The sequence below is a fragment of the Capra hircus genome, chromosome 2 (assembly GCF_001704415.2).
Source record: "Capra hircus breed San Clemente chromosome 2, ASM170441v1, whole genome shotgun sequence".
NCBI classification, from domain to species: Eukaryota; Metazoa; Chordata; class Mammalia; order Artiodactyla; family Bovidae; genus Capra; species Capra hircus.
The window spans coordinates 55,284,479-55,307,209 of NC_030809.1; the positions used below are offsets into that span (position 1 = coordinate 55,284,479).

At 38.0% G+C, this 22,731-nt stretch overlaps 1 protein-coding gene across 1 annotated transcript in view; it reads left to right on the forward strand.

Moving 5' to 3' along the window:
* The window catches only part of TMEFF2 (transmembrane protein with EGF like and two follistatin like domains 2), a 286,201-nt gene that overhangs the window by 160,911 nt on the left and 102,559 nt on the right, over window positions 1-22,731 (forward strand). The gene's annotated exons all lie outside the window — the stretch shown is intronic.

Consider the following 22,731-nt stretch of genomic DNA (forward strand, 5'->3'; position numbering starts at 1 on the left):
AGTAGGCACTGCTATTACCCAGCCAGGTGAAACAGTCACCCATTAATATAAGCTGGCATCAGTAGGATTTCCATGCCTGTCAGACATTAGCCAGTGGTCAGCTAGGAGCCAAGTCAGGGAGTCTATACACTAGTTTGACCATCCTGAGGTAAACAAACATATGTGTTCTTAAGAATCTCCTGGATATCTTAATGACTGATGAATTTTTGGTTCCAAAACCTGGCTGATCATCAGGATTACTTAGGGAATTTTTGGAACACATCTTTAGTTCCATGTCAAAATTAATGAATCAGAATTTCAGAGAAGTGGGACTTAAAACTTAACTCCCCAGATGGTTGTATAAATATTGCTCTAAGATAAATGACCGACTCAGAGAATTATTCTCCTTCTACATGCTTTGAGTCAGACAGGACTGAGTGACTGAACTGAACTGACTGAAATACTTAAAAGCTCTGTGCAGTTTTAGTCATTATATATCAAGACACGTTGATAGGAAATGTATCTTTAAAATATCTTAGTTTTTTTTTTGTTTGTTTGTTTTTACTTTACAATACTGTATTGGTTTTGTCATACATTGACATGAATCCACCACAAATAAATATCTTAGTCTTTAATGTTTGTTGATGACTATATCTATAGTTTAACTTTATTTTTAATGCTATTAAATATCTTACTATCAGCTATTTTACTTTTAACAAATTCACATGGATCTCTAATTTTTTCTTTAGAATTTCCCATTCCTTATTCTTGTCTAATGATCATTCACTTTACAACTGCAAAGATCTAAGAAATGGTATGATAATAACAGATTAAAATGACTGATTATTTACTATGGGCTTGACCTATATGTATGCATTCTTTTTTTTCTCAGTTATGTAATAATCCTAGGAGTAGATTCTATTATGATCACTTTACAAAGAGGAAATTGAGTTTTAAAGTGTTTAAGTGGCAGGTCAAGATAAAGATATGAGGTGAAAGTAACTCGAGGATGTTAGTATAACAATTCAACCAAAGATGCAATTAAAATATTTCTCCCCTGTCATGTCTGGAATAATGTGCTGGACAGATTGCAGGCAGCTTAGATCCAGTGACTCAAGACCTCCACGGTTAGAGCTGGGGACAAGAGAGAAGCCTGCAGCAGGCAGTGGGAAAATGTCCAGGCAAGCAGTGTCACTCTGGTGTTCTAGCAAAAGCTCAGATCTGTGGTATGTGGGTAGACAGAACAAGGAGATTAGAGCAAGTTAAGTGGCATCAGAAAGATTCAACAGCCATGGCTGCTAGAATTAGGAAAAGAAATTCAGTTACAAAGGGAACAGGAAGAAGGGCAAACCAGAACCTCAATCATCAAGGTATTGGAAAATGAACCAAGGACAGATACTGGATACCCACCTACTGGAACTAGTGTACAGAGCCAGGTCTTGGCTACAAAGGGCTGGGACAAGCCCTTGGATCTCAGAAATAAGTTACAGGGTCAGAATGAAGCCAGCAGCAAGGCTGCTGGTGGATGAATCAGTTAGCTTTTGGCTAGGACATCTTGTACGCCCCCAGCCTAGAGACAAGATTAGTTCCAAAATGCAGAATAAAGCTGAACCTCCAGATGGGGCTAAGTGGCCATAGCTGTGAAGATTAGAGGGATGCAGGGGGCAGGGAGCCAAGAAGATCATTATATTTCCCCGGCAAGAATGAAAAGTTGTTCGCGTTTAATAAAATGTACTAAAAATGTCCAATGTAAGCAAGAACGAATGGTGCTGAAATGAGAAGCGTATTGATTTTCATTTACATAAATACCTTTGTATGTTAACATATTGTACTTAGTTATGGCCATGAAGGGCAGATTGGAAACAGCTGAAGGACACAAGAAGAAAGTAATAAATGAAATTAAATAGGCGTGGAATGCAAGAGGCTATAAAGTAAGATAGGAGGCAATAGGGGAGTGATCTGACTCAGTACTAGTCAACTGGATCAGGGGAGCTTGATGTGCTATTGATTTTGGATGAAACCACGGTCAAGTCCTCTCACAAACATAAAACACTGCGTATGCTGTGTGGAAACAAAGACTACCAGTCAGTGTTTAGCTTTGTTTTTTTCCTTTGACATTAACTAAACTACAGTTTTATGCATAAAGTTTCCTCAATTCTACATTACAAAATAATAACAAGATGTGAATAAATACTACTGAGAAATAATATTATTGTAATCACAATACTGAAACAAATGTGAAATATTAATTCCTGATTTTTCTTTAACCCTAGATTAAGAGATTAATATTTGCATTTTACTACAAGGCCTAAATCTGGCTATTCAATGATGTTCAGATATTTTCTAGATGAAGGTAAACCTTTGTTAGAATTAAAAAGCCAGTGTGCAATCAGCTGATCTTGTTTTCATAGTTAGATGAGTTTTTGAGTTAAGAAGCAAGTTACATTGGACATGCGGAAGAAAATTTTAAAAAATAAATGGGGGAAGGGTAAGGAGAGTAGAGGAATAGGAGAAAAAAATAACAAAGAATGACATTGATAAACCATGACACTAATAATATAACATGTTAATGCCTTTATTTTGGAAAAAAAACAGATGATTTATAAACTTATACAACCTCTCCCTTATGTTCTATGGTGTCCTTTCAAGGTTTTCCTCTTGTTTTCTTTTTCTTATGGAAAACATCAAGGCTGTAGAAAAGAAAGGACAGAAAGAAAGGACATTGCTACAAAAGATTCTTCAGTTATAGATATTTACCTATATATAAGAAACAGTTATGCTTTCAAAAGAGTGTTAAAAGTCCACATGGTAAGTGATCCACACCACAGATATATCTACTCTCACACTGAGGCATCCCTTTACTTAGAATAGACTTCAAAAATAATGGAACACCTGTGCAAAGCAATGTGCATGCCTATTTATGGGGAAAGGGTTAAGAGGCAAAGAAAAGAAGGGCTTAGAAGATTGTTTCTCTTTATATATAGGCTGAAAAAGAGTCAAAAATAATACATTTATACATCAAAGAGACTCTCAAATACATTCTGCCAAGTGTAATTTATAAAAAAAAAAGAAGGGCTTCTAAGTCAGACATAATAAAATTGACTCATTGTAAAGCAATAAAGCCCCATCTGATAGCACTGGGAATACTGACTTATGATTTCAACAAATATTTCTGATACTTGCTTGGTTTTAGAAATAGTTTTATATCCCCTTAATTATCTCACCTGATAAATTATTTCAGCAAGTCCAAAGTAGGTCAGCAGCAACTCTGCACTGGAAAGTAGTCCTAAGAAGTAATTAGCCTAGAACTTTCTGTTGGTCCTGTCAGTCAGAAGTAGTTCAGAGCCCTGGGGTTGATTCCTGATTTAATATAAGAAAAAAGCAAGTTGATAGCTGGGTCTGATCATAGGAATGGCTGAGTATGAAACTGGCTGCATGCCTAACATTTCCAAGTTATTAGACTAGATCAAGGAAGAGAGCACAGGTGTAAGAACACATGGAGCTGGGTGACAAATGACATAAAGTGGCAACCTAAATTATTATGTATATTTGCTTCATACATGTGCTTTATGGCTTCTGTGCCAGTCTTTACATTGCTCTTGTATTATTCTCAACACACAGCCCCCATTAGCAAAATCATATTGGCTTAAATGCTATTAAATCCTCAGTAGTCATTCATTTTGTCTTTGAAAGCATTAATGACGTTTTTCAGATTTTGTGCATCAAATCCTTGTGTTTAACTGTAATGGTAAGAAAGGAGAAAAGCAAAGTCATTTAGTAAAAAAGAGTTCAGAAGAGAAAATGAATGAGCATCTATTTTTTTCCTTCATTTCATTGCTGTTCTGTAACTGAAAACAGGGTGTGGGATTTGGCATCCCTTTTGTGAGCCTCTCTCACAAAGACAGTTTAGTTTGAAGCCTTTAACATCTTGCTCCTTTGATCTAAGAAGGCTCCTTGTCACTAGGAAGACTGTGTGTCATTGGCATCATTCCCACCTTTAATGCATTTTGGACTGTGGAAAATCATGAATATTTGAAGTGGGGCAGTGGCCGAGGATGCTCCTTGGCACTAGATTTCACCATACATATAAGTGAATTAGGAATTAGATCCTGCTGACTTCAGTGCATTTGGGTTATGAGTTTAATAGGGAAAATTAGGACACCTCTAAGTCTTAAGATTTTGAAATAATTTCTTCTTAAAACTGCTACTGGTCAACAATTGAAAAAAAGATTGTGTTGCAATTGGAAAGTTTCCACATATTTCCTACCAAGTAAAAGGATCAGTTGGGATTGTATGTGGGATATCTAAAGAAGAAGATGCTGATTAGTCACAAAATTTTAGTGAACCATGAGTTTATTCAGTCTTCCCCCCAGGGTGTTTTCTTTCTATTGATTCCTTTTGCTCTCTTGCCTTAGAACTGTAAATGTGGTTACCATAATTAGGACTGACTTCTAATGTGAGTTTACTCATGGAGAGAATAAAACACACACACACACACACACACACACACACACAAATAGAAAATCATTCTAGTCCAGAAAATCCAAAGTTTTAGTTGGATTTAAGGCTTTATGAGAAAACCTTCTTAATTCTAAGTCACCTGTGGTTAGTATGTTGCCTCCCTCAAATTGCCTCTTCTCTGCCATGAAGACAAGGTTGTCACCTCTGAAAACTGCTATTGTGTCATCTGTTTGTATAGATGGGTGGGGTCTGAAGAGGAGACATCTCTCATTCAACACTTCGTTTCTCCCAGAAAGTTTTTTCAGAGAGAGGGGGAAATATATAGCTCCTGATTTAGGGAAACACACCCCTTTCCTCTTCCATAATTTCAAGAAAAATATGCTGATGTTTGCATTTTTAGCAAATCTATGTCCTAATATAAAAGAGTTTAATTGTGTTATTTCCTTCTTGTATTTATCTGCCTATCTTAAACAAGAAAAAATAATTTGTACTTTTTAAAAATTTCACACAACTTAAAAAATACCATAATAAATAGGACTAGTATTTGTAACAGTCTGTGCAACAGTCTGTGCCTACAGACACCATGTCTATGACTCACACATCCCTCAGCCAACAGAAGGAAAGAACATGAAGTTGCTCAGTTGTGTCCAACTTTTTGCAACCCCATTGACTGTAGCCATCCATTAGATTTTCCAGGCAAGAATACTGGAGTGGGTTGCCATTTCCTTCTCCAGGGGATTTCCCCAACTCAGGTATTGAACCCAGGCCTCCCACATTGCAGGTAGACTCTTTACCATCTGAGCCACCAGGTAAATTGTCAGGTCTACCAACTGAAGCTGAACACTTTAAGTGTTACTTAGCAAATGAATAAATAATGATGCCACTTCAAATGCACAATAGATCATTCCAAACAAAGACAAACCAAAAAATGTACAACTAACCTACCTCCAAATTTGAGTTGGGCTTTGCAAAAGTGAGACTTTTAAAATAAAATTGAAATTTGAAAATAAATCATGGTCTTTAAAATAAAGACATACCTCAGGTCTTCCACGTACTGGGTTGCTTAAAAAGGAATTGGATTTTTACACAAGTTCTGAAGAGTCTTTTGAATTTTTCTCAGTAATGATGCTTCAACTGTGCTATTTATCATGCAATGATTAGTGAAACTTAATTAGGACATGATAGGTGCAGATATGGATCTGGCATAGAGTACCAAGATATACAGGAAGAAAGTATTGGAAACTTTAATATGTTTCATATGTTTTCATAATTTTTATTTAGTTCAGACAGTAGAAATCTTCCATTTTATATAAAAATAATGAAATACTACATGAAGGCAGAATAAAGGAAACAAAACTTCTAAGGCTAAATTGTATTTCTACCACTAAATTAACTCTTTTCATTACTGGTTTCCCTTTTACCTGCTTGGGTAAACTGTACTCTGCTAATGGGGCACACCTGCCTTATTTCTAGTGCTCACTCACCAAACTCCCATACACAAATTTTTCTTGAGTTTTCTCACTCAGTTTCTAGTATATTCCAACTCAGAGAGTCCTGTGCCTTAAATCAGGGAATACAAGCCCATGCTCCAACATCACAACATAACATCCCAGTCTCAAAGCTAAAAAAAAAAAAAAAGAATCTCATTCTAGTCATCAAAAGATGGCAGGATTTTCAAAAGCATGTGTTTCCTGTGTGGCAAGTACCTTGGTAATATTTACATTCATGGAGCCATTTAATAATCCTAACCTTATGAAGGGTTTCCCAGGTGGTGCTAAAGAATTCGCTTAGCAATGCAGGAGATGCCGAGACAAGGGTTCAATCCCTGGGTCAGGAAGATCCTCTGGAGGAGGGCATGGCAATCCACTCCAGTATTCTTGCCTGGAGAATCCCATGGACAGAGAAGCCTGGAAGGCTACAGTCCATATTGTCACAAAGAGTCAGACATGACTGAGCAAATTAAAACACACGCACGCAACCTTATGAAGTTCAATATGCTGCTACTGCTAATTCGCTTCAGTCGTGTCCGACTCTGTGCGACCCCATAGACGGCAGCCCACTAGGCTCCTCTGTCCCTGGGATTCTCCAAGCAAGAACACTGGAGTGGGTTGCCATTTCCTTCTCCAATGCATGAAAGTGAAAAGTGAAAGTGAAGTCACTCAGCGTGCCTGACTCTTAACGACCCCAGGGACTGCAGCCTAGCAGGCTCCTCTGTCCATGGGATTTTCCTGGCAAGAGTACCAGAGTGGGGTGCCATTGCCTTCTCCATTAGACATGCTAACAATTCTCATTTTACACAAAAGGAAACTGAGGCACACGGAGGTTAAGCAAACCACCCAAAGCCTAACAGTAAGTGGAAGAATTAGGATTTGAACCCTACTAGGCTGACTCCAGGGAGAAGGCAATGGCAACCCACTTGAGTACTCTTGCCTGGAAAATCCCATGGACGGAGGAGCCTGATAGGCTGCAGTCCATGGGGTCGCACAGAATCGGACACGACTGAAGCGACTTAGCAGCAGCAGCAGGCTGACTCCAGACACCATGCCCTTAATCACCACTCACTGTCTTCTCATATGTTTAATGATGTGTGTGTGTGTGTGTGTGTGTGTGCAGTGTGTATTATGTGTATAAGGCACACATATACATGTTGGATATACTCGGTGTAGAATTTCACACTATTTTTTTGTTTTTGAAATAGAAAATGCTACCACTTTGGGATAAAGTCTAACAATACCAGGTTCACATTACCAATGATGTCCTTTGAAATATTTTCTTTCCCATTAAATATATACACCTTATTTTTGGCAGATTGTATGGTTTTTATTTGTTTTCTGCAGATATATCAAATCATTATAGATGAAGAATATCCTTATTCTGACTATGTGTGCCCAAATAGATGAACAGGTTATTAACCATGAGGTTGCAGAGACGAGACAAATCTTGACCAAAACCTGGTTCTTTGAGGTGTTTCAAGTTCAGTTTGCTGGTTTTGAGTAAGGCAATAGCAACCATGATTATGAAACAGGGTGAACATTATTTATATCTAAAACAAGTGATGTGCATGCGGGCTAAGTTACTACAGTCATGTCCAACTCTTTGCTACCCTATGGACTACTGTAGCCCACCCAGGTCCTCTGTGCTTTAGATTTTTATCCAGAAAAGAGGCATATAACATAAAAGTTGGTGATGTTCAGTCGTTCAGCCATGTCCAACTCTTTAAGACCCCATGGGGTGCAGCACACCAGTCTTCCTTGTCCTTCACCATCTCCTGGACATTGCTCAAACTCATATCCATTGAGTCAGTGATGCCATCCAACCATCTCATCCTCTCATCTCCTTCTCCCCCTGCCTTCTATCTTTCCCAGCATCAGAGTCTTTTCCAGTGAGTCAGCTCTTCTCATCAGGTGGCCAAAGTATTGAACCTTCACCTTCAGCATCAATCCTTCCAGTGAATATTCAGGGTTGATTTCCTTTAGGATTGACTAGTTTGATCTCCTTGCAGTTCAAGGGACTCTCAAGAGTCTTCTCCAACACAGTCCAAAAGCATCAGTTCTTTGGTGCTCAGCCTTCTTTATGGTCCAACTCTCACATCCAGAGTCATCAACACACAACTACTGGTAAAACCATAGCTTTGACTATATGGACCTTTGTTAGTGAATTAATGCCTCTGCTTTTTAGTACATTGTCTAGGTTTGTCATAGCTTTTCTTCTAAGGAACAAGTGTCTTTTAATTTCATGGCTGCAGTCAGCATCTGCAGTGATTCTGGAGCCCCCAAAATAAAATATGCCACTGTTTCCATTGTTTCCCATCTATTTACCATGAAGTGATGGGACCTGATGCCATGATCTTAGTTTTCTGAATGTTGAGTTTTAAGCCCGCTTTTTCACTCTCCTCTTTCACCTTCATCAAGAGGCTCTTTAGTTCCTCTTCACTCTCTGCCATATGTGTGGTGACATCTGCATATTTGAGGTTATTGATATTTCTCCTGGAAATCATGATTCCAGCTTGTGGTTCATCCAGTCTGGCATGTCACATGATATGCTCTGCATATAAGTTGAATAAGCAAGATGACGGTATACACCCTTGCTGTACTCCTTTCCCAATTTTGAAACAGTCAGTTATTCCATGTCCATTTCTAACAGTTGCTTCTTGTCCTGCATACAGATTTCTGAGAAGGCAGGTAAGGTGGTCTGGTACTCCCATCTCTTTAAGAATTTTCCACAGTTTGTTGTGATCCATACAGTCAAAGATTTTAGTGTAGTCAATAAAGCAGAAGTAGGTATTTTATTGAAACTCTATTGCTTTTTCAGTGATCCAACAGATGTTGGCAATTTGATCTCTGGTTCCTCTGCCTTTACTAAAACCAGCTTGAACATCTGGAAGTCCACAGTTCATGTACTGTTAAAGCCTAGCTTGGAAGATTTTGAGCATGGCCTTTCTGTCCTGTGAAATGAGTGAAATTGTGTGGTAGTTTGAACATTCTTTGGCATTGCCCTTCTTTGGGATTGGAATGAAAACAGACTTTTTCCAGTCCTGTGGCCACCAATGAGTTTTCCAAATTTGCTGGCATATTGAGTGCAACACTTTGACAGCATCATCTTTTAGGATTTGAAATAGCTCATCTGGAATTTCATCATCTCCACTAGCTTTGTTTGTAGTGAGGCTTCCTAAAGCCCACTTGACCTCACACTCCAACATGTCTGACTCTGGTGAGTGATCACACTTTCCAGAGGTTATGGTTATAACCTTTCCATGGTTGTCTAGATTATTAAGATCTTTTCTGTATAGTTCTTCTGTGTATTCTTGCCACCTCTTCTAAGTATCTTCTGCTTCTGTTAAGTCCATACCATTTCTGTCCTTTACTGTGCCTATCTTTTCATGAAATATTCCCTTGGTATCTCTAATTTTCTTGAAGAGATCTCTAGTTTTCCCCATTCTATTGTTTTCCTCTATTTCTTTACATTGTTTACTTAGGAAAGCTTTCTTATCTCTCCATGCTGTTCTTTGGAACTCTGCATTCAGATGGGAATATCTTTCCTTTTCTCCCTTGCCTTTCACTTCTCTTATTTTCAGATATCCATTTTGCCTTTTTGCGTTTCTTTTTCTTGATGGTTTTGCTCACTCCTCCTTCCTTTAATGCTGGGGCCACTACTAGCAATATTTCCAAGGGCTGTACAAAAGGGCTGTACATTGAGGAACCCAGAACAGCAAGGGCACTCACTGCTCAGTAAGCCATTCATTAAGAAAGGTAAGACTTCATTCCTTAGTGTTTTTGGAATAGTTGATGGGCTACATGTGCCTTCCCAAATGGAAAAGAAGGTTTATTACACATTCATATTCTCACTACAAGAATAGAAATTATGAGATATAAAAAAGAAGGAAGAATCACCAAATTAAATGGCAAGTAAATATGGCCCATATGCCGATAAGCCTTAATCCCTATCTAAGTGGCAATGTTCTGCTATATCTTTTTATTTAGCACTTACAAATATAATTCCAAGCTTATTTCCCAATCTAATATATGTTTTGATGATTACATAAAAATGGAATTTGCTGTGGCTTTTTCTGATTGTAAAAGTTGTACATGTTTATCATAGAAATGTCAAAAGCCTAGAAATATTACAATGCCATTCCACTATTCCAAGATAACTACCGTAAAATTTAGAGGTATGTTTCCCCCATGTCTGGGTGTATGTGTATCTGCACACGTGTGTGTATGTATTTTTGATGAGTCTTATCATATTTTATAGATCAACTAAGCCTCTCTCTTGAAAATTTTACTTAACCCTAAGGCTGTGTTTGGAGATTTTTATGAATGCTAAATGAGTTTATGAATAATGTATTTCAATTAGAACATAATTTCTGTGGCCCAAATTCTAATTATTCTTTCAAAAATTTTTTCATTTCTCAAAACAAGTGGATTTGAGGCAATGTCCTAACACTTGTGATCTAAAAATTTACCAAAACCTAAGTCCCCTCTAAGTCTCCCTTAAACATCTTTCTCGGTTAGCTCCAGAAGGCTAGACAGTATGTGTACTGAAAATATTTCCTTTGTCTGTATCCAGAGCATTCATAACAAATAACTTTCTGAGGTATAAGCATTATTTACTGAGAAACTGTCTTCCCACAGGTGTTTTAAATTGGGTAGACACTCTTGCTTGTCTTCAGTGTTTTACTTCCGAATAGTAATATATTGTATGTGTTGGTTCATCTAAACAACAAATCAGCAAGCAGTCCTTGGCAGCCCACATCAGTCTGCCCCAGAAACATTCCCTCACAAACACAATATGTAATATCGAATAAGTGATTGAACAAATTGTAAAATTTTAATTTTACAACGTCCAATTATATCCACTATATGCAACATCCAATCCAAAAATCAATAATGCTGAAGAACTAAATGTTTATTATAGTATACAGAAGAAAACAAAGGAAACAAATATCTGGTTTTTCTAGCATCCCGTTCCCCACCCCTGTGCAAAGTAAACTTAATCAAGAGTGGGTCCATTCATCTCTTCACCACTAAGCTATGAATGAAACATAAGAAACCATGACTATTCACTTGGAATGTGTGATCGTCTACCGTAGCTCTTTTGTGTTCATTGCAGTCTTTTCAAAGTTTTTGACATAATAGTTTACCCTGTTCTCTGAGCTCATCCTACAATGAACTTTCTCCAATCAAAATTGTATTATCCAAGGTAATAAAAGTAATGCTAGGTCCCAACTAGTCATAAGTGCCTATAATCAGCAGATATTAAAAGATGTATATCAGGAAGATGTGTGCAACAGTTGGGGGGGAAGCAAGAAATAAAATATTATCTTCACATTAGCAGAAATTAGTGATGTATTTCTCTTTAAACATAGATATCTATATAAACATGATACTTTAAGACATTCAAATATAACATCAAATGATCAATTATACAAAAATAATGCATATGATTGATGCAGTTTAATCTTAACTAAACATTTTTTCCTTCTCTAAAAAGATTTGTCAATTTGGGGAAAAGAAAATACAGCAGAGCTATTTGCATTACAGTGACATGGGATGGTCAGACTTAGGGGATCACTTCAGTCGCTCGGTAGTTGACTCCTTGTAACCCCATGGACTATATCATGCCAGGCTTCCCTGTCCATCACCAACTCATGGAGCTTACTCACACTCAATGCCCATCGAGTCAGTGATGCCATCCAACCATCTCAGCCTCTGTCATACCCTTCTCCCCCTGCCTTCAATCTTTCCCAGCATCAGGGTCTTTTCAAATGAGTCAGTTCTTCGCATCAGGTGGCTAAAGTATTGGAGTTTCAGCTTCAGCATCAGAACTTCTAATGAATATTCAGGACTGATTTCCTTTAGGATGGACTGGTTGGATCTCCTTGCAGTCCAAGGGACTCTCAAGAGTCTTATCCAACACTGCAGTTCAAAAGCATCAGTTCTTCAGCACTCAGATTTCTTTATAGTCCAGCTCTCACATCCATACATGACTACTGGAAAAACCAAAGCTTTGACTAGACAAACTTTTGTTGGCAAAGTAATGTCTCTGTTTTTAATATGCTGTCTTGGTTTGTCATAGCTTTTCTTCAAAGGAGCAAGTGTCTTTTAATTTCATGGCTGCAGTCACCATCTACAGTGATTTTGGAGCCCCCCAAAATAAAGTCTCTCACTGTTTCTACTGTTTCCCCATCTATTTAACATGAAATGATGGGACCCAATGCCATGATCTTAGTTTTTTGAATGTTGACTTTTAAGCCAGCTTTTTCACTCTCCTCTTTCACTTTCATCAAGAGGTTCTTTAGTTCTTCTTCACTTTCTATCATAAGAGTGGTGTCATCTGCATATTTGAGGTTATTGATATTTCTCCCAGCAATCCTGATTCCAGCTTGTGCTTCTTCCAGCCCAGCGTTTCGCATGATGTAGTCTGCATACTCGGCTTCCCTGATGGCTCAGAGGTTAATGCGTCTGCCTGCAATGCGGGAGACCTGGGTTCAATCCTTGGGTTGGGAAGATCTCCTGGAGAAGGAAATGGCAACCCACTCCAGAATTCCTGCCTGGAGAATCCTATGGACAGAGGAGCCTGGTGGGCTACAGTCCACGGGGTCGCAAAGAGTCGGGCATGACTGAGCAACTTCACTTTCACTTTCACTTTCTTTCACTCTGCATGTAAGTTAAATAAACATGGTGACAATTTACAGCCTTGACATTCTCCTTTTCCAATTTGGAACCAGTCTGTTGTTCCATGTCCGGTTCTAACTGTTGCTTGTTGACTTGCATACTGATTTCTTAGGAGGCAGGTAAGGTGGTCTGGTTTTCCTGTCTCTTCCAGAATTTTCCACAGTTTATTGTGACCCATACAGTCAAAGACTTTGGCATAGTCAATAAAACAGAAGTAGATATTTTTCTGGAATTCTCTTGCTTTTTTGATCATCCAACAAGTGTTGGAAGTTTGATCTCTGATTCCTCTGCCTTTCTAAATCCAGCTTGAACATCTGAAAGTTCATGGTTCACATACTATTGAAGCCTGGCTTGGAGAATTTTGAGCATTACTTTGCTAGCGTGTGAGATGAGTGCAATTGTGTGGTAGTTTGAACATTGCCCTTCTTTGGGATTGGAATGAAAACAGACCTTTTCCAGTCCTGTGGCCACTGCTGAGTTTTCCAAATTTGTTGGCATATTGCATACAGCACTTTCACAGCATCATCTTTTAGGATTTGAAATAGCTCAACTGGAATTCCATCAGCTCCACTAGCTTTGTTCATAATGATGCTTTCTGAGGCCTACTTGACTTCGCATTCCAGAATGTCTGAGTCTAGGTGAGTGATCACACCATCATGATTATCTGGGTCCCTTAGAAGAAATGGATAGCCCTCATACTCAACAAAAGACTTAAGGTTAAAAATAAATAAAAAGAAGTCCTGTATTGATCAATATATCAGTATCTGACACTTCTGTGTATTATTATGTGCTTAGGGGAATATGTTATGGTGTATTTTATACTGAATTCGTTAAGTCCTTTAGCAATTGTCTTTATGCACTTTTGTTGGAGAACGTATTTCCCTTTTGAGATGCACATGGCATGAAGTGATAGCCAGAGAAAAAATAAAACCTTCTAACATATTAAAACCTAACACTTTTCAGACTACTTTCTCCTTCCATATGACTTTCTGAAATCTCTGTGATGTAGTTACTGCTGGTAATGTTATCTTCCTTTGACAGATAAATACATGAAGCCCCTTAAAGGTTAAGGGTAACAAACATGTAGTAAAGAGAAAGGTTTGAGTGATTTATACCATTATCTCATCAAAGCTACCTAAGAGAGAGTTTAAAAAGAGAGAAAAAATTTGGTGTAACAGAATGGAAAGACCACTGGGTTCAGAGAAGTGAGATCCTATCTTGGATAAAATCATGTCATTTCCCTTGACCTGTTTTTTTTTTTTTTCTATAGACAGATTTTATAACATAGAAAATGAGATGATAAATAGAAAGATAGTTCTATAGTCATATTGTAATACAATTCACATAAAACTCATCCATTTAAAGTATACAATTCAATTGTTTTTAGTATATTCACCAAGTTGTGCAACCATCAACACAATTTTGTAATATTTTCACCACTTAAAAAAAGAAACTTGTGTACAGTAACAGCCCTTCTCCATTTTCTCCCCAAATTCTCTCCTCCATCCTAAGGCAACAACTAATCTACTTTATGTCTATATAGATTTCCCTATCATAACATGTCATGTAAATAAGCTCATTCAATAGGTGGTCCTTGGTCCTTTGGTCCTTAGGTCCGTTGGTCCTTTCCAAAATGTGAAACATTTTGAAGTTTCATCTGTATTGTATCATGTATCAGTATTTGATTATTTTGATTGATAAAAAAATATTTCTTTTTGTGGATATACCACATTTTGTTTCTTTATCAGTTGATGAACATTTGGTTTGCTTCTAATTTTGGGTTCTGATGAATAATGCTGTTATGAACATTTGTATACAGATTTTTGTGTTCATATGTGTATGTGAAAGTTTTAGTTTGGACGTATGTTTTTATTTCTTTTGGGTTTATACCTAAGAGTAGAATTGCTGGGTCAAATGGTAACCTCATAAATAATTTTTTGAGACACTGCCAGACAGTTTTCCAAAGTAGCTGCACCAATTATATTTGGTATGTATATTTATGTATTTATATGAGCAATGTATGAAAATCCATATTTTTCCACATCCTTGCCAACACTTTTTATTACCATCTTTTAGAATAATATAATCCAAGCGGGCATAAAGTGGTATCTGGTAGTGGTTTTGATTAGCATTTTCTCCATTGCTACAGATGTTGAATCTCTTTTCATGTGCTTGATGATCGTGTGTGTGTCTTCTTTGGATACACATCTCTTATTTTTACTCATTTTTTAATTGAAGTATTTACCATTGAGTTGTAAGATTTTTTAAAATTTTTAGGTATAAGATTTTTCCTAAATCTGCAAGATATGCAAATAGCTTCCCCATTCTGGGGAGTTGTCTTTTCACTTTTTTGTTGATATCATTCAAAATACAAATGTTTTCACTTTTGATGAATTTCAGTTTGTCTTTTATCACTTGCTTTTGTGTCACAACTAGGAAGACTTTGCTTAATCCAAGGTCACAAAGATTTACTCCTATATTTTCTCTTAAGGGATTTACAGTTTTGGCTCTTATATTTAGATCTCTGATTCGTTTTGAGTTAATTTTTTTGTATAGAAAGAGGAAGGGCTCAAGAATAATTTCTTACATGTAGATTATCAGTTATTCCAACTCCATTTATTGAAAAAACTATCCTTTCTCTATTGAATTCTCTTGGCACCCTTGTAGAAAATCAACTGATCCTGTAGGTGAGGTTGATTTTTGAGCTCTCATTTTATTCCATTGGTGTATATGTTTATCCTTATACTAGAACAAAATCCATTTTCTCATAGGTAAAATATGGGAAATGAGGGTGTTGATATAGATAATGTCCTTTTTAATGTTCTTTTGAATTCAAACATCATCTAAGATAGGGACAGAATTACTGTAAGCTATGTAGACAAGTATCCCCAGTGGCCCCAGTGGCACTGTTCCTTCTTATATTTTGACCTAAAATTTTCACCATCAGTTTTAAGTTAGATAAGATGGTCTATTGTGTGCAAAAGGTAGCATTTACAACTCTGTGTTTTAACCTTCATGCAGAAATCAACAGAAATAAGATTTTCATATTGACTAATCATCTCTTTAGAAAGCAAAGAAAATAGGAGGCTCTTCGAAAGATATGAATCGGTGACATTAAAAGGTAAAAATACAATGAAGTTATTTTAAATATGGAAAATAATTGACAAATTTAATAATAAACAATGTTGAGAAGGAAAAAAAAAGTAGGATAGAAAAATAATTATAAAGACAAATCAAACTAAGAGAAGCTGTTACAATTAATCAAAAACTATATTTCTGAATATTCTTAATTCAAGGTAAGGAAGGAAAGGAATAATTCTTATGGTGTAATTAGAAAAGACAGCTCATTCATCAAGAGATACTTGAACAAGTTCTAAACTCCACAAAAATTTATACTGTATAACTTTAATATTTTGAATGAAATAAAATGCAACATCCTTGATAACTCCTTTATAAATATGCAGAATTACTTATTGGATCTTAATGTAATATATTAATGATAAATTCTGAAGTTATGAGATTATGTCTGTATGAGTTATTCTCTGTAAGACCTAAATAATGAGATCCAGATGTGTCATTATTAAGGTATCTGATTCAGTGCAGGATTAAAGCAAGATGTATAGATGGCCGACCTATTTGTTAGTCTTTTCCTCTTAATTATTGTTATCTCAGCCAGAGACTAAGCAGATATCCCAAAATATTTCATATGAGTCTCATATACAGAAAGCAAAACTAAGCAGTTGCTAAGAGAGAAATAACTTGTTCAAGCATCTGAGTAAGGAAGAGTGCCAGGTCCTAAGTTAGTCCTAGAAGAGTGTTCCTTAAACTGTTCTCTCATTTTCTCTAAGCCATTTATGAACAAATTGGAAATTAGATGGCTTCGTTTGGGATGATAAGTATCATTTCCTTATATCATTTTTTCTACAGTTTTTTTTTACTATTAATTAAGGATAAAAGATGTGGTTGTTATACAAGTTTGTGCACAGTGGGAAAACATTGATCAGATTTTTATGACATATTCTTGCTTTGGTCATAATTAGTTAACTAAAAAGTAGAAATGAGAAGCAAATATAAAATATGCAAAACAATAGCAATATATCATAATATAGAGCCTAATAATTATGATTATGAGTTAATAATATAAAATGGACTTAAAGATACCGTTGCTTATAATCAATTCTGTTATTTCTATTTTTAGTCAGATAATTAATGTATAACCAACAGTTTGCTAGATATATTTGACCATATACATACAGACAGGCTTCCTTGGTTGCTCAGACAGTAAAGAATCTGCCCACAATGTGGGAGATCTGGGTTCAGTCCCTGGGTTGAGAAGATCCCCTGGAGGAGGGCATGGCAATTCACCCCAGTATTCTTGCCTGGAGAATCCCCATGGACAGAGGAGTCTGGCGGGCTACAGTCCATGGGGTCGAGGAGTCAGACACAACTGAACGACTAAGCACAGCACATACATACAGACATTTTGTGGTTTGTGGGATCTTAGTTCTGTGTTTGAACCAGGGATCAAACCCAGAGTCCTAATGGCTATATATTTTTTACATCCACAGAAGGGGGATTTATAGTCCTTTATTAGTATAACAAGCTTCTGGGAATTTTAACCCACTTATTCATAGATTGCATCTTTTTTCCCCAGTTTTTGTTATTCTCAAACTTAAGTATAGCTTCAAATTACTATCTTGTACTGGGTGTTATATTAGAGGGAGAAAAATCTTTGCACTTAGGATGAAACAGCACATGGTAATAAACTCCAGTGCACCAGTGCAGTAAACTTGCATTTTTTAATGGAATTGAGTTTAATTCTATTTGTGTTGCCTAACGTTGGCTGGGAGGGTTGCTTTGGAGCACTGTGAATATTAAGAAGGGCTTCCCTGGTAGCTCAGCTGGTAAAGAATTTGCCTGCAATGCAGGAGACCCTAGTTCGATTCCTGGGTCAGGAAGATCCCCTGGAGAAGGGAAAGGCTACCCACTCTAGTATTCTTGAGCTTCCTTGGTAGCTCAGTTGGTAAAGAATCCTCCTGCAGTGCTAGGGACCTGGATTCAGTTTCTGGGTTGGGCAGATCCCTGGAGAAGGGAAAGGCTACCCATTCCAGTATTCTGACCTGGAGAATTCCATGGGCTGTATAGTCCATGGGGTCATAGAGTCTGACACGACTGAGTGACTTTCACTTTCAGAGCCCGAAAAATTGCTAATCGAGAAGACCTTCTTTTTAAGAGGAAATAATTTACTGGACACAAGTATCTTAAGTACAAAGAAAGGCCATGTCAGCATGAGCGGGATAGTTAGATTTAAAAGGTTTGAGAGAATAATTATAAAATAACCACTATGCACTAGTGAGCACTTACTCTGTGCCCTGCACTCCTCTACAGGCTCTGCACTCTTAACTCATTTAACCTTCGCTGTAACACTGAAATTAGGTACTAGGACTATTCCAGCTTTAAATAGGACGTAATAAAGGTGTTAATAATTTGTTTAAGTTTACTTAGCTATTAAAGGTCAAAGTCAGGTCTGAACGCAGAGGCCATACTCTTAATCTCTTTTGTGCTCCAGAAAACTTGGGACACGATGGAGAACTTGCGAGACTCATAAGAGTTTTGTAGGTATAGAGAAGAAGAAACGTGAAAGACGTTTAATTAGCACAGAAGTCAAGTACACCATCTCACTTCATTCTTCACAACAGTGTAGTCAATTATATTTTATCCCATCTAAACAAAGGAGCGAACTAAGTTTGGGGGAAGTAAATAACATGCTAAGAGTACATTAATAGGTAAGGGCAATTCTTGAACTCCACCTCATGTTTTTCTAAGAAATTTTTGAGGTCCATGTACTTTTCTTTGCTTAATACTAGACAGCAGATGTTAAGGTAGAATTAAGGTAGTTAATGAAAGGAATAGCTTATAACTGAGAATGTGTATAGTAGCTAAAGTGCTAAGAAAGATCCTGATGCTGGGAAAGATTGAGGGCAGGAGGAGAAACAGGCGACAGAATGAGATGGTTGGATGGCATCACCGACTCAATGACATGAGATTGAGCAAACTCCAGGAGATAGTGAAGGACAGGAAAGCCTGGTGCTGCAGTCCATGGGGCCGCAAAGAGTCAGACATGACTTAGTGGCTGAACAACAACAGTAAAATGATGGAAGTCTTAGTTGTCAAATATATTGGCTAGGATAAGTAACTAAACGTTAAACATGTAAGTGCTAAATTTTTGTAGACATGATAGACTCACATCTTTCTTGCTTGCTCTCATCACAGTTCAACGCAAGTGTTCTTAATCTTACACATAGTCCTTTAGGAACCATGTCTCTTTCCATATCATGACATTCCCTAAATCATTAGGGTCAGATTCACTTACTTAATGAAAAACAGAAGAGAAGGAAAGAGTTTTTATCAACCACTCTTGGAAATGGCATTCCTTCCTTCCACATACATCCTTCTGGCCAGAATATTTATTATACAGTAAAAGTAGCATTAAGGAGAAAGAGCCTGGTAATGAAATTGGTGATTGTCACTAAAAGAGAGAGAGATTGGAGCCAAGGAAGCTGTATGGTAACAGTGGATGTTTATTTAGTATGTATGTGTCGCACTCTATCTCAGCCCTGACAAGACAGTGTATAACGTAGACCAGGTCTACACTTGTAAAGAGCTTACATCCTGGGTAGGCTCTGGTCCAAGATGGAGACATGGACATCCTAAGGGGGGTAGGGTGAAGGGAATAGGTGGTATAGCAGTAAACAAGTGAGCAAGCAAGATATTTTCAGATAGTAAGTCTTTTACAAATAAATACAAAATATCTGAAAAACAGGGTCCCAGGAAGGGGGGATGCTATTTAAGATTGAGTATTTAGGGAATGGCGGCTCTCTGAGCATTGCCATTTGAGTCTAATAGCAAGAAAAAAATTCAGTCATGCAAAGACCTATAGAAACAGAATTCTGAGCAAAGAGAACCTCTGGTCCAAAGACACAATAACACAAACAGGCTTGATGCTCTGAAAGAACTGACAGAAGATTATTGTGGCTAGAGCTCCCCCTTCCACCCCCCAAATAAGAGAGTCTTAGATGAAATTAAAAAGGGCCCTGATCATGAAGATTCTAATAACCTCTAAAGAAGACACCTGGTTTTATTCTAAGTATGTAGAGAAGCCTTCAGATGCTTTAATCTGCAAGTGATGTGATTTAGTCACTCCCCACTCTTCTTCCTGGAGCCCTCCCAGACTTTTCCAGAACATCATCACTGCCCCCTTCTCCATCTCCTAGAGCATTTCCACTTGTTTCAATCATATCAGAACCTAGTTACCTATAAATATGCATACGTGATTTCTCCAACCAGAATGTTACCTCCTGGAGATTAGAGACTTATATTTAACTTGTTGCTCCCTCAGTAACACACACATTTCTGAAAAGGCAGTTAGGTCCAGTACAAGTGTATGCATAAATGAATGGTGAAATAAATGAAGGAAAGCATGAAAAATATGTAAAGAGAGAGCAGTATTCTTTTATATGTGGTGCCTGCAACAGACGTCTCACTTTCACTATGTCATTTGATTCGCACGAGCATAATGGGTGCATGGGGAAGAGCTTGGTAACTGCACGATTATGAGACGCAAGAGATTAGCAAAAGAGTGAGCAAGAAATGAAGACTGTGAGGCTGAGTGCTGGGAAGAATAATGGAAGAACTTTGGAAATCAAGGTTGGGAGGCTGGGTCGATTTGGAGTAGGGGAGGGAGGTGGTGAGAGAAAGTTATGTTCTGACTCAGCTGACAAAAGGCAGAACCAAGTGGAAAGCCCAGGAGGCAAATAATTAAAGGTTAAGTTGTGGGGTACAGACAGAAAGAGCTGCAGGAGTTCAGGGAAATCTAATAAAGAAAATGGATCTGGGGCTAAGGAAGGAGAATAGACACTGGGCATCAAAAAGTTAGACTGCTGTGCAAAAGGACGCAAAATATTTACTGCAAATAATGTGAGGCTGGAAAGAAAGGACAGACTAAGGAATGGAAAATAGAAAGATTTCACAATATTTTAATTGAGGCAATAAACTCGAAATAGAACAAAGAACTGAAAAAAAAAAACACCTGAAGAACTGCTATCTTCTGTTTGTTTAATTAAAAGATGAAATTATTGCCCTGCTGCTCACCGAACATTTCTGATTTCCTGTCCCCAGAGTAGGGGAAATAGGTTTGTGTAACAGATTCCACTCTTGGCTCCCTTGAGGTTGAGGAAGCTTATGTATATAGTTCAAGATCCTGACCTGGGGCTGAATATCTGATGGCCAAGGCCAGACTCTGCACAGTTCATCCTTTCCTCTTTCTGGCACAGTAACCGGCACTGTTCAAGTAGACACCTGCTTCATCATCCTGGGTCCTTGGGTGACACGTAGCATGAATAAGAAATAGATCTCCGTTGTTTTAAGCCACTGAGATGTAGAGGTTGCTGGTTGCTGCAGTGTAACATCTTATCCTGATTAATGAATTCAACACCAGTGAGAAAATACAGATTTGGAGTGAGAAAGGCTCTTGATAAGAAACAGTGGAGCAATTTGAGTTGTTAAAGAAGTCAGAGACACAGGTTGGCAAATGATAACTGACTGCTATGGTCTAAATGTTTGTGTCCCCCTGCAAAATTCTTATGTTCAAATGTAATCCCCAAGGTGATGATGGTGTTAGCAAGTGGAGGCTTTTGGAAATGTTTCGATCATAAGGGTGGAGTTGTCAAGAATGGGATTAATATCCTAATCAAAGAGACTCCAGAGAGCTAGCATGCCCCTTCTTTTGTTTGTTGTTACGTTGTGTGCTCAGTCGTGTCTGACTCTTTGTGACCCCATGGACTGTAGCCCACCAGGTTCCTCTGTCCATGGAATTTTCCAGGCAAGAAGATGGGAGTGGGTTACCATGCCCTCCTCCAGGGGATCTTCCCAACCCAGGGATCAAACCTGCATCTCTTGTATCTCCTGCATTGGCAGGCAGATTCTTTACCACTTCGCCACCAGGGAAGTCCTCTGCTGTGTGACATTATAGCAAAAAGACAAGTTGTCCATGAGAAAATGGCTCTTACCAGATACCACTGCTGCCCTGATGTGAGACTTCCCAGCCTCTAGAACTGTGAGAAATAAATTTCTGTTGTTGCTATGGTATTTTTGTTATAGCACGAACTAAACCCATGACTGGGCTTCCCTGGTGGCTCAGAGGTTAAAGCGTCTGCCTGGAATGCGGGAGACTCAGGTTCGATCCCTGGGTCAGGAAGATCCCCTGGAGAAGGAAATGGCAACCCACTCCAGTACTCTTGCCTGGAGAATCCCATGGAGGGAGGAGCATGGTAGGCTACAATCCATGGGGTCGCAAAGAGTCAGACACGACTGAGCGACTTCACTTCAGTTTCAAACCCATGACTAAGCATTGACCAAGTTTCCAACATGCTTATCTTCAAAGGCCTTGCAGTGGGGTGGCCCCAGAGACACAACTGCAGGTGTACTCATCCATGCTCCACCCAGGTGACAATTAGGAGAGGCCATATCCTTCAGGGAGGCTGGTCAGCTCCTCCCAGTGCTGACTGCATCACTCTCCCTGCCTCCTCTTCACAGCTAATGTGAGTTAGGCTGACCTACCTGAGGATCAAAAAGTTAAGAGGACAGTGAGTGGTGCTTGCAGATCTCCAGTACCCACAACAAAGGAGAGAAAAGAAGCAGAGAGAGTTGGAAGCAAAAGCATAAAGAAGAATGATTTATAAACAGGGAGAACAAAATGCTTGATTGGTTTCTGACAACAAGGATATATTTAGGAAGATAAAACCAAGCTTACAAGAATAAAGCAGAAATTGATTTTCCATGTGAGGCCTACAAATACAGAGACCAGCAAAAGGAAATACGATGTACAATGTGCAGCATATTAGTGAATTTTTTTTTTTTTTTCCCACAGAAGAATGAGGAAGAGGGTGAAAGGGCAAGGAAATGAATATCTTTTTTAGCTTAATCTTTGACTGCTTGTAGTGACCTAATTTTAGATTTGAGAAATTACACTTAAAACTATATTTGAGATAGGGTTTTTAATATTTTATATGGACTTCTAAGATTCATTGTGGACTTTAAATAGGAAACATTAATCAGT